The sequence below is a fragment of the Danio rerio genome, chromosome 3 (assembly GCF_052040795.2).
Source record: "Danio rerio strain M-AB ecotype USA chromosome 3, GRCz13ab, whole genome shotgun sequence".
NCBI lineage: Eukaryota > Metazoa > Chordata > Actinopteri > Cypriniformes > Danionidae > Danio > Danio rerio.
In genome coordinates, this window is record NC_141023.1 from 6,442,193 (window position 1) to 6,455,379 (window position 13,187).

General features: G+C 37.0%; 1 protein-coding gene and 1 non-coding gene across 2 annotated transcripts in view; one reads left to right on the top strand and one right to left on the bottom strand.

Annotated features, from left to right (window-relative positions):
* Positions 1-13,187, bottom strand: part of LOC147845474 (uncharacterized) — a 154,036-nt gene that overhangs the window by 20,388 nt on the left and 120,461 nt on the right. The gene's annotated exons all lie outside the window — the stretch shown is intronic.
* On the top strand, positions 374-12,232 carry LOC101882703 (uncharacterized). Its single transcript, XR_015480302.1, has 3 exons — positions 374-449; positions 1,892-2,232; positions 7,417-12,232. It is a non-coding gene; the product is annotated as an uncharacterized LOC101882703 (transcript).

Consider the following 13,187-nt stretch of genomic DNA (forward strand, 5'->3'; position numbering starts at 1 on the left):
CTTTGTACTAGCTGGAGTTTGTAAATAGAGGATGCTGGGCAGCCAGCAAAAAGAGCGTTACAGTAATCCAGCCTAGAAGTCATAAAAGCATGGACTAGCGTTTCAGCATCTAAGATGGATAGCATACTTTGTAATTTAGCGATATTTCTCAGATGAAAGAAGGCAGTTTTTGTGACATGGGATATATGATTTTCAAAAGTTAAGTTGCTGTCTAATATGACACCCAGATCTTTTATAGTAGAGCTAACGCTAACTTTGTATCCCTCTAATATCAGTGTACCTTGCATGATTTATAAATTGCATCAAGTTATCGCGTTTTCATAGTTGTCTATTACACTTTTTATAAATTTAATATGCATTATTTTTATTTCAGGCCTGATGGAGGAGACACACCATATAAAATTAAGAAGAAATTAAATACTTTTTGAAGACAAATTTTCTCTGATTTAGTAAGTCGTTTTAAATGAGCCTGATCTTCTCCATACTAAACTCATTTGCTTTGTCCCAATTCGCAGACATGTACGTTCTGAAATGTATGTACTTTTGTGAAGAAAAGGGAGTAGGGGCACTTGAGCGTTTAACAGAATAGCATGCAAACTTTGGGACATACTACTTTCTTATTAATAAACCGTTATGTTGCTTATTTACTCCCCCTGTCAATCATTTCGACACATTCCCATTTCTTTCATTTTTACTTACCTTCTATATTGTAGATTCAGCAGCAGGTTAATCTGCCATTCACGAGTCTTTCATGCTGAGAAATCTTTTCAGGTATTTGGATAATTATGCATTCAGAAGGTAATGTTTAAACACGTCTTTATATTAGTTCACATTGTTGTTGCAGATGAAATATAACACGGAAAACGTGATTTAAATATTTTCCAGTCAGCTAGATGTTAATTAATAGTCATTCAAACAATGCTACCTAAGCCTCTACTTTTTGACGGTTGCCCCCCGCGTCCGCCATGTTTGTAGTTTGTTTGCACTTTTACTCGAGAATGTACTTTTGATCGATTCGCGTCCGACATGTAATAATATTATGGCCAATATTAGCGGTTAAAGTACTTCAGATTTCTTACGGAAATACACCAGAACCTTCTAGAACTTCCTCTTCTCAACATTCTGCGGTTTGGAACACTGATTCTATTTTCGAACACGCGTTCCCTCCTTTCGCCAATCAAACACAAACCACATGATGGCGTCAACAGCGTGAACTTACAACCACCAAACAAAGCAAACCTTTGAAACTGTTGTCCATCTTCTTTGGTACTGTCCATTTACAAAAATATTTAGAAAAAATGTCTTGAATTTTATTCGATGTAAAAAGTGTAATGAATGTACTTTGTATTGGAAAGATGTAGTATTGGGCTTTACTGAGTATGAACAACCTAAAAGTAAACAGTTGTATGTGGCAAACTTAATTTTGCTGCATGCTAACTTTCACATTCATAAGTCAAAATTTTCTAACTCCAGACCTATGTTTGTGGGGGGTTTTAAACAAATTTAAACAATACCTTTCACTGATCCAATTGTCTCATAACAAAAAGGCTCCAAAAAGCTGTTTCTTTTTTTGTTTTTGCTTTTTGCATTTCTTTTTCTTCATTGTTAAATATGATTGTTCTGCCTATTTGTTGGTGTATGTATAAATTGTATACACTGTTTATGGGCTTAATAAAAATAAATAAATAAAACAGAGCAAAGCACGACTGGGAAAGATTGCGGAACAATCTTATCAGTAACAGATTCATTCATGTACTTTACTACAGTAAAACACTATATAGTATTTATTTCTATATTTTTTGTGGGTAATTATATTTAAATGTGTGAAGGTGACTTTGTCTTTTAGTCACAATTAGAGAGTTTTATCATGTCTATGTCTTGTGCTCTGCAGATGATGTTTTCTCTCTAATGAAAGGGGTAGCGGCGATTAGTGGATGCTGCTGTTATTGTCCTCTAGATGGCAGTAGTGCTGAGCACACAGTTAGCAGAGGCATTATCCGAGTAAAAGCTCAGAGCAAGGAAAACTCGTGTGGAGGTTCAGTGCTGAAGAAATCACGACAACACACTCCAGCTTTTATATTGAACCTTCTGCTGCCAGACTGTTTATCTGACGGACACTTCAGCTGCTTGCCTTTATTCAGTATATATTGGGGCTCAACTGTAAATTCCTCTACAGAAGCGATCAGGAACGCTGGACTTTGTTATTTCAGCTGATATTTCATACACAAACAGGTATGATTCTGTCCTTATTTATGTTTCTTTCCTTATTTATCAGTTCATATTTTCAGAGGGTATCGCACAAAAGCAAGATAAAAGGATTAAGATGCAAATTTCCATGTTACACATAAAAACCCTGACTTTGTTAAAAGAAAGCAAGTGAAAAATGAAGCTAAACTATATTAAATTTAATTTATTCTTTGTCTTTATTACTGTACTCGTAGTTCAAACTCGCCCATTTAGAAGCAAAAACTTTAATAATAAAGTAAACACAGAACAGAAGTCTGGAGCTCCTCCACTGGACTCTTCTTCTGTAGATGTTTTGTGGTGGATCAGCATTAAAGGTGCTCTACTGTCACCTGCTGGACTGGGGTGTGAAGCACTGATGGGCATTTTAGTTCTGTAAGCTTTTAAAGTGTAAAACCTGAAGTCATTGATGCACTCAGACATTCTTCCCCTGAGTTTATGCAGTCAAAGCTCTTTACATATTGAAGGGGGAGTTTAAATTGCTATAAAATACTACAGTTTAATAACAGGCATAATAATTTATTTTCTTTTCGGCTTAGTTCCTTTATTAATCAGGGGTCGCCACAGCAGAATGAACCGCCAACTTGTCCAGCATGTTTTACGCAGCAGATGCCCTTCCAGCAGCAATCCTTTACTGGGAAACACCCATACACTCTCATTCACACGCATACTCTACAGACAATTTTAGCTTACCCAATCAACCTGTACCGCATATATTTGTACTTGTGAGGGAAACCGGAGCATCTGGGGGAAATCCACGCCAACACAGAGAGAACTATCAATAATTATCTGTTTGTCAAAGCTCAAGCTATCATCTAGAATAACACCCAGAATTTTTACCCAGGGCTTCATAGAAAAACATAATTTATTAAGATTAACTATCGGTGCTCTGGAAGAGTTTGACAGGCTGAACAAAATCATTTCACTCGTAAGGCTGATTTATACTTCTGCGTCAAGCACTTGTGTATGCTACGGCGCAGCCTACGCGTTGACGCATAGCCCTACGCCGTGGCCGTCTGCAGCGCTGACGTGCACCTCTCAAAAAATGTAACTACACAACACAACGACGCGTATTACAAGCTCTGTGATTTGTCGGCTGAGAGCCGTGTGAGCCCGATGGAGCGATTGTTTACAAGTGTGGAGCCCCAGATGGAAAGTTTTGTTTTGTGCTTACCTCATAGTAAAAGTTGTTGCACGTCCGCTGGTTCCTGCCTTAAAATAAGTGAGTTTGAGGCACTTGTACATAAGGGTGTCACGATTCTCCAAATCCTTGATTCGATTACATTTTCGATTCTTAAGTCACTATTCAATTCGATTTTCGATTATGAATAATTAATTAATTAATAACTAATTATTTATTTGTAGCCTACCATTTAAACTACCTGACCTGCATGGTCTTTGTTTTACCCATAAACAAATCATACAGTAAATGAATAAAGGCAAGTTACACACATAATTTCCACCTGTCAATCACTTTTTTTTCTTGTGAATAGGCAGTGATCTGTGTCGTTATAATGGCGTCGGTAAAAATAGGTGCACAACCAACAGGAACCAGCCAACAGTATCTGAGGTGTTTGCTAAAATGACTGAGTACTAGTGTGAAATTAAAAGATTGAAGCAGTCTTAACTAGGTTAACCAGGCAGGCTAGGGTTATTAGGCAAGTAATTGTATAACGATGGTTTGCTCTGGAGACAGTCTGAAAAACAATTAGCTTAAGGGGTTAATAAATTTGACCTTAAATTGGTTCATAAAAAAAATTAAGAACTGCTTTTATTCTAGCCAAAATAAAACAAATAAGACATTATTCAGAGGAAAAAATATTATCAGACATACTATCAACATTTGCTTGTTCTGTTAAACATCATTCAGGAAATATTAAAAAAAAGAAAAAAAACAACAAAGGGGGCTAATAACTCTGACTTCAAATGTATATATATATTTACAATCATTTTTAAAATGTTTTTAAGAAAACATTCAGTTCATCAAGGCTACATTTATTAAATGTAAAAAATGTTAAATTGTTAAATATTTATCAAAATTTTAAATAACTGCTTTGTTATTGTATGTAGTTTCAAATAAAATTATTACTCCAGACATTATTGCTTTTGTTACTATTACCATTAATAAATATAATAATAATTAATATTAGTGATTTCTGAAGGATCATGTGACTGGAGTAATGAAGCTGAAATTTCATCTTTAAATCACTGGAATAAATGAATAAATTAAATGATAAACTACTTTTGAACAGTTATTTTATAGTGCAACATTTCACAATTTGTATTTATGATGAAATAATTGCAGCCTTGGTGAGCAGAAGCTTAGTTTAACATATTTAACAATCATACTGACCCCAAACTTTAGAGCACTTGTGTATAGAATATTTTATAAGTGAAAATGTGCACTTTAATTTTAACAACCCACAGACATATAAAGCAGAGGTCAGACTTTCTTATATATACAAAGTCTCATTTCAATTTTCAGGTTTTGTAAAAATCGATCTATTGAATTAATCAATCTATTAAAGAAACGTTGACTAGAATTCTGTATTATAGGCTTAAATTACAGAGAGAAATAGCAGATGAACCGAAACTTCATCAGATCAATGTAAATCTTTCTTTCGAGCTGTCAGTGCGGAAATAAACAAAACAACAGGCCTAATACAACATATTATACGATTAAAATATGGAAAAATTAACAGATAGTAATTTCGGTCAATTTTCCTGACAGATAAACTGAGATCAGGCTGGATAAACAGCTCTCGGTAATATTTCAGCATGCTTTCACTTTCGCATTTACCGGTAAGAATGACATCTGGCCCTGCTCATTATTCTCTCTACATATAGCCGTATATATGGCTATTACACGATCATAATACACTGTGATATAGCCTGGGTCGTTAGTTCATTGCATTGTTTTGTTTTCTCGCTACAATCAATCCGCTCAGTAGGGCAGAGACCATCTCATTAAGGCTGATTGATTTGGCGCGGATGCGAGCGCTGAGCGCAACTGCTGGATATATCCCAAACAAACTGCGCTAACGGGGGAAACGAGACAGATTCCGAAACAAACGTCTATGTGTGAAAGCACCGTAAGATTGTATTTGCACACAATTGACAGACAGTCGCAGCACGCAGCTCAGGCTCGATCTGTCAGCCAACAAGGCAGCACTGTACACTGGCCTGAGCGTCTCGCACGCTGGCCCCGGGCTATCGGGCAGTCCTTATTGTCGAGCCCTGAAGGTTTAAGCTCTGTCAATGGCTCTCCTGCGTCTGCACAGTTTAAAGGGCCATGAAACCCCCTCGTTTCAGCAGGGTGTTTTCACACCTCTACTTTGGAAAAAGTCAGAAAAGTGGGCGTGTCCAGCTCTGTTTAGGGAGGAGTGTCGGAGGAAGAAAAGCGGCTTGGTGTGGGAGTGTCTATCTGGGCGCGCTGAATTTCAGAGTCAAAACACACACCCACAGCGGACAATGTGACTGTGTTTACATGGACATCTGTAGTCGAATTATTTGCCAAATTATTAAATGGTGGACTTTAACTGCAGTTTGGCTCTTTCATTCAGGGAATTCATTCTTGCCCCTCACGACAAACGAGATATTTGATTCGAGGATCTGCTCTAAGCGTGTATTTTTCATGCAATGTTTGATACCGCACGGCGAATGAGAGAAAAAAAAAACCTCAGCATTTCCCGGAAACTTAGATGCACACAGCAGGTAGTGTCAGAAAGCCGCGTGTGTTATTCCGGTCACAAAATCCAACACGAGGTTATAGTTTGGTTGTAACTGTTAGTGCTAACTATTGTACTCGGTGCAATAGTTTGTTTGTACGAATAAAATACGAACTGAATAAACAAAGAGCACTGGTCGCTCACTTACCAAATCTGTAGAGACAGGACAATCACCAGCAACTAGAGCCGCATCTTTATTTAGAGGAGACTACAATCTGGATCTCAGCGTTTGCAGATGAGAACAGCTCTCAGGTAAACAATAATCCTCCTTAGACACATAAGTTGTTGTCGAGCGTCGCGTACACTGTTAATCCACGCGTGAGTCTGCGCTCTCACAGAGAGAAAATGAAAACGAAACTTAACTGCAGCAAACTATAAAAGCAACACTTCACGCTTGTTTTGCCAACACAACGTGGCGTCTTTGCTGTCTACACTGTGACTAATGAATATTAATGAAGTTGCACAATAGAGCGCGCTGATTGGTGTGAACCAAGCCTTACTCATGCATTAATGCAACACACTGTAAGACGTAATAAGACACACTCTGGTACAGACGTTCAGTCTGCACGCTGGAATACACGCTATTATGTCATGACCGTGACGCAGCTTCAAAAATTCGTTTCAAACCAGAAGTACGAATTTGCTTAAAATAACGCAAAAACAACCAATTTACACTTTTTAGTGAAATATAGGTGTCCTAATAGTGTTTTTAGCAGTGTGGGACACATATACGACTGTCAACAGCTCAAACACATGTGTTTTGGTGTTTCGTGACCCTTTAACAAGCACTTCAACAAGCGTGTTTTTTCCCGCTTGGCAAGTCAAGCTGACGTGACATGGGGGCGTGGCAGCATCGACGATTCTATTTTTTGATTCGATAATCGAAATTGAGCATAAATTTCGATCGATTTCGATTTAAAATCGAAATATAAAAGGTGCTGCTGTTTGGGGTCGAATGATATTTATGTCATCATTAACCTGCAGGCTGCATTTTGCTCATAGGGCTGCGAGAAAATAAAGAGAGCGGAGCTGCGGCAAAATAATGGATAAAAACAGTGAAGTTACGGTCAAATAAATAAATAAATGAAAAAAGTGTGCCTGCTGAGAGTGCAAGCAGCTAGGGACAGCGGCCCCTGCAGCCAAAATACGGAACGGCCCACCAGGAATTCTCCCGGTCCTCCCAATTAGCCAATCCGGCCCTGCTCTAAATGTCTTGTTTTACTAGTACAAGTGTGTATTTACATGTCTAAAACATAAAATAAGCATTGGGTGGTTAAAAACACTGCATAATTAATACTCAATGTGTTACAGCAGTTGTTGCAATTGAATGAATGAATGAAAATAGTTTGGGCAAGTTTTAAATATTTATATAAAGAAGGTGACTGGAAGATCTGTATTTTTTATATCACTTCTATAAAATGCTGTCTTTTCACTTTTATTTTAGGCCTGACTGGGGAGACATGCAAGTTAAAATGAGAGGAAAAACAAAATCACTGAAGAGAAAAGACAAAAAACGTGTCACCTGCACTCAGGGTGGAAAGAGTCTGGCAAACAAAGACAATCTCAAGATCCACATGAGGATTCACACCGGAGAGAGACCATTCACATGTTCTCAGTGTGGGAAGAGTTTCAGAGACTCATCAAACCTTAATAGACACATGTTGATCCACACTGGAGAGAAAACACACACATGTGATCAATGCGGAAAATCATTTCTGTTGGCTTCAAAGCTGAATGATCACCTTCATGCTCTGTGTGTGGAAAGAGTTTTGCACATGAAGTAAATTTAAGAAGACATCAGAAGATCCACACCGGTGTGAGAGAGTATGTGTGCTCTGAGTGTGGGAAGACTTTTTTTACATCTACAAGCTTACAACAACACCAGAGGATTCACACTGGTGAGAAACCGTACAAGTGTTCACACTGTGACAAGAGATTCAGTCAGTTAAGAAACCAGAAAATACATGAGATGATTCACACTGAAGAGAAACCGTACAAGTGTTCACACTGCGACAAAAGATTCAATTGGTTAGGAAACCAGAAAATACATGAGAGGATTCACACTGGAGAGAGACCGTACAAGTGTTCACACTGCGGCATGAGATTCGGTCAGTTATCAAATCTGAAATCACATGAGAGGATTCACACTGGAGAGAAACCGTACAGGTGTTCACACTGCGACAAGAGATTCAGACAGTATAGAAGCCTGAAAACACACGAGAGGATTCACACTGGAGAGAAACCGTACAAGTGTTCACACTGCAACAAGAGATTCAGTCAGTTTAGAAGCCTGAAATCACATGTGAGGATTCACACTGGAGATACAGATATGCAAACTTGCAGTATTAATGGGTCATTCTGGAACAAATCTTTAATGTGACTCTGCAATAACGAGTCCTTTCAGAGTGATTCTTTCATTGCTGTATGTGCAGATAGGGGAAATGATCAATTATTTTTTATTTTATCAGGTTTGAGTCGTTCATTAATCAGATGAAATATCTGTAGATCCATCCTCTATGCACTTTGAGCTGCAAAAAAAATGATTCATATTTTCAAGTCCTCTGGTTTTGGAGTTGTTTGTCTTTACATGTAACTTGACAGCAGAAAATCATTTGAATTCATACGAATTAGCCACTAAATCAAAAAGTTACGAATTGCCGTGAGATTGCGTTGGCGCCCTGAACTAGCGAATCAAGCTCTTTCTTGGTATACTAGACTTCCAGGCAGGTGTGCTGAAAAGACAGCAGAAATGTGCCACTGATTTACTCTAGTTGTAGTTGACAGTATCTGATGGCCCGTTTCCACTGAGTGGTTCGTTTCTGTATGCTTTTAAGCAGGGCTTTACATTAACACCCGCCAAATGCGGGTAGATTTCAGCTTTGGCGGGTTAGACAGTCACTCCCACTAGCCACTTTGGCTGGCTGAAAGTAATTTTTAAATCGTGGTTTTCTTAAAAGCAGGGTTCGACTATAAGAATGACCCAGTATGTGATCTTAGAATGGAGAAATAGCACGACTAACAAAAAAACAAAACAAAAAAAATTGCATTCGCGAAAGCAGATGAATACCAAATGAGAGGATAATCACTCGCGCTAACAGCTGATGTGATGCGCGCAACAGTTTAAAGCGTGCGCGCTCCTGTTTCCTTCCTTGAAGCACACGCGCTTGGAACGCAACTGTGATCGGATCTCTTTCAAATAGTCATCAAAAAAGATTATTAATTGGCCTTAACCATGTGATCATCCTTGCATTATTACACGGTATGTTTGTCACCTGCTTTCTTTTGCTTACGGTTATTTTTGCTTATATGGTTTAATTTAGGGCTGTGCAATTAATCCAAAATCCAATTTCGATTTCGGCTTCTAACGATTATGAAATACCATTAAACGAGATAAACGATTATTGCACCAAAAGCGCGAAAGACTGTGCAACACGCGCACACACATAAGCACACGTTCAGCATTCGGCCTCATTCGCACACTGAGACGAACAGAGAAGCGCAGTCATCTAAAGTCATCTTAACATGAGCGCTTAAATGGTCAAATAGGTGTCAAAACGCGGTGATTAGTGATTATTCATATTAAACCTCATTTGCATAATAAACAAACAAGTTGAGAATCAAAAGACGTGAAAGAGAAACCCTTAAAGTGACAGTCCGAAATGCTGCCGCCTGTTTTATCATTAATCAAACGACGAGAAAATTCCTCGCTGCTCTTGACTGAAAGACTTTTATAGCTAAAGTGTTCTTCTTAGGGTGAAGATGCTTAAAGCACAGTTTGTTTCATATTTTTATTCTATTGTATTTATTTCTCTTTCCTTTGCAGGGTGGAAAATAACTGTATATATACAGTTGTAGTCAGAATTATTAGCCCTCCAGAATATTACCAACCCTTTTCCTCTAATTTCTGTTTAATGGAAAGAAGTTTTTTTTTTTACGTATTTCTGAACATATTAGTTTTGATATATCATGTCTAATTACTGATTTGTTTTATCTTTGCTATGATGACAGTACATAACAGTTTACTAGATGTTTTTCAAAATACAAGCATTCAGATTAAAGTGCAATTCAAAGGCTTAATTAGAGTAATTAGGCAAGTCATTGTATAACAGTAGTTTCTTCTGCAGACAATCAAAAAATATATAGCTTAAGGGGGCTAATAATATTGACCTTAAAATGGGTTTCATTTAAACCTGCTTTTATTCTAGCTAAAATAAAACAAATAAGACTTTCTGTAGAAGAAAAAAATATTAGAGGAAATACTGTTAAAATTCCTTGCTATGTTTAACATAATTTGGGAAATAGTTGTTTAAAAAAACAAAATTCTCAGGCTAATAATTTTGACTTCAACTGATAATCGTTTTGAATAATCGTGATTACAATTATGACCAAAATAATCGCGATTATGATTTTTTCCAAAATCGAGCAGCCCTAGTTTAATTATCATTTTTTACAACATTTGCTTTAATATGAGATTAACTCCATTTATGTGTGGTTAACTGGTGAACTGAGAGACCTTTAGCGAGGACAGATTACTGTGCATATTTTTGATACATGACAATAATTATTTTTCAAAGTCAATTGTTTTTCTTTGTTTTTTTTTTAAATAAATGTTTTGTTAAATAACAAGTATAGTATACAGCTATATTTAGCTTGTTTGACACATTTAAAATTTGTGGCAAAGAAATAATTATTGTTTGGAGTGGTCAGAGATAAATTGGGTAAATCCCTAATTTTGAGTTCTGAAAAGTGATGTGAAATAAACACTAATTGCACACTGTGAAACCATGACCCATTTGCTCATACACGAAAATGTGAAATGAATGAGGAGGCATGTGGACATAACACAAAATCTAAATCAAGTCATTTTAGCATGTCTAAATCATATTTATGCATATAAAAATATACAACAAAATTGTGGCTAGTGAAAATGCAGCATGGCTGGTAACGTTGGAAAACTACTAGCCACTGTGGCTGGTGATCAAAAAAGCTAATGTAAAGCCCTGCTTTTAAGGCTGTTCCTACTGTCAAAGGGCACCAAAAACCGTACCACTTTTTGGGTACCTTTTTGAAAGGGTACTAAGCAAGACAAAAGGGTACCAAAAGGCAGAGCTAGACGCGCAGCTGAATGCTATTGGTTTACTGAGACACGTCACCAGCGCATACACAAGCAGAAGAATGAAAACAAAGAAACCGCAATTTTAAAAACACAGCCGAGACATTACACCATAATAATATATACATATAATAACAAGCCATGGTAGACACGAGCTCAAACAAACCTCATCATCGTATTGATGAACAGCCACAAAGCCAAGAAGACTAAGATCTGCCGTGTCCTGTTGTTGTTTTACAAGCCCGTCTAAAAGCGTGAGCGGTTTCACTTTCTTACTTGCACTCGCGTCTGCGTCTATATTTGAAATAAAGATCTTCTTGAGCTGATGATAATAACGTGCTCGTGATCATTGAAGTGCTTCTGAAATCCAATCCTTTCAGAAACGGACAAACGCGAGAGTGAAGTAAAAAAACAAAGGAGCAAATGATTCTTCCAGCAACCTAAAGCATGAACAAACAGCCCTGTTCAACTATTATCATCAACTTTTGAACTCTTATGAACTCGGACTGATGGAATTACTCTCTAATAAGAGGCCACATGTGCTGGAGAAGAATAAAGATAATTACAGATGAGAGGTTTGCACTGACTGGGCTATATTTCTAGTTGTTTTTGAACCCAAATAAGGACTAAACGTCTGCTGCGTGTAGTTTTTCTGTAATTAGTAACATATCGGGGACTGTAAAGGGCTGTATGTGTGCTGCATTTATTTATTTATTTTATATAATTGCAGATGTTACAGTAGGCTATTTCACACTGTCATTGATCTGCAGTTATAATCAAATCATGTTGATAGAAAGGTTAGTAATGATACTGACTCTTTCATAAATTATTTGCGGCAAAAATGCTGATTAAGGATGTAATTGTCCATGAATCTGCTGTATTAGGGATTAAAATTACTTATCTAGGTAACATTAGCTTGTTGCTAACGCTAAAGCCGTTTCCCATGCATTGTTTCATTTGTGACGACCTGGCATAATGTTAACTTAACATTAACGACCACAATTTGCATATTATTAGTTGTGTATTTGCTAAATGAGCACTGCTACACTGTGCACACTAACCCCACTGTATTTTTTTTGTTTAATCAGTTTCTATTCTGTTTTAAGTGACTCAATTAATTTGAAATTAAAATGTTGACCTTTTTTAATTCTTTGTTTTTGTTGTTGTGATTATTTTTATGATAGTTTTGCATTCTTTATGTTAAGCACTTTGAATTGACATTGTGTCTAAAATGTGCTACAGCATAAATAAACTTGCCTGGCAGTGTCATGTATTGGATTAAATGACAGAGAAAATGGACATAATTTTTCAGTGCAGCTAAACGCCAAGTACAAAAACTTCACATATTAAGCAATTTGGCTTTCAGAATGAGTGCTTATGAAAATACTAATGTCACATTATCAATCACAGGCAAAGGAGAAAGAAATGATTGAGGATCAGGCCAGAGCAGGGTCAGTCAGATGTACAGTGTCAGGTAAGGGTGTTGTGCTTTATTGAAGGGATGATGATAATTCTTTTGGGGGGTGAACAATTTTTTTTTAAATGTTTTCTGAGTTGTGGCTGTTTAGCAGATGAACTTCACAGGCTCACTGATTTACAATATGATTGGTCAATTTAACGTTTTAAAGTTAGTTATTATGAGTATGGAAAATGTCTTTTCCTGCATTTATTCTGCTTCAGGAGTCAGTCTACTGATTGTAAACAACACAACAAACAATGCAATAAATAGTTTTAAAGAGAATTTTGCTGTCATTGAACCTGAGAAAAAATTTGAGAACAATCATAATGATGAAGTCTCCATGCTATACTAATATTTATAATGAAACCGTTTTAACTGCGGGGACATGTCTTTATTAGTGAAATTCGGCTGTTTTATTTGTGTCCCCTTCAAAAAAATGCTGGAAAGAAGTTTTATATTTATTGTCCCTCCCCTACTGTTAAATCAGATTTACACCCATGGTTTTTGGTGATTAATTACCCAGGCCTTGTGTTACGTTAACTCTGTCTTCTTTCCTTGTCTTTGGCTAGGCAGAATCTCGGTTTTTAGCACTACACAGTGTTGAATCTGGTCATCTTGGAGCATTATTTCTTGCACATGACCA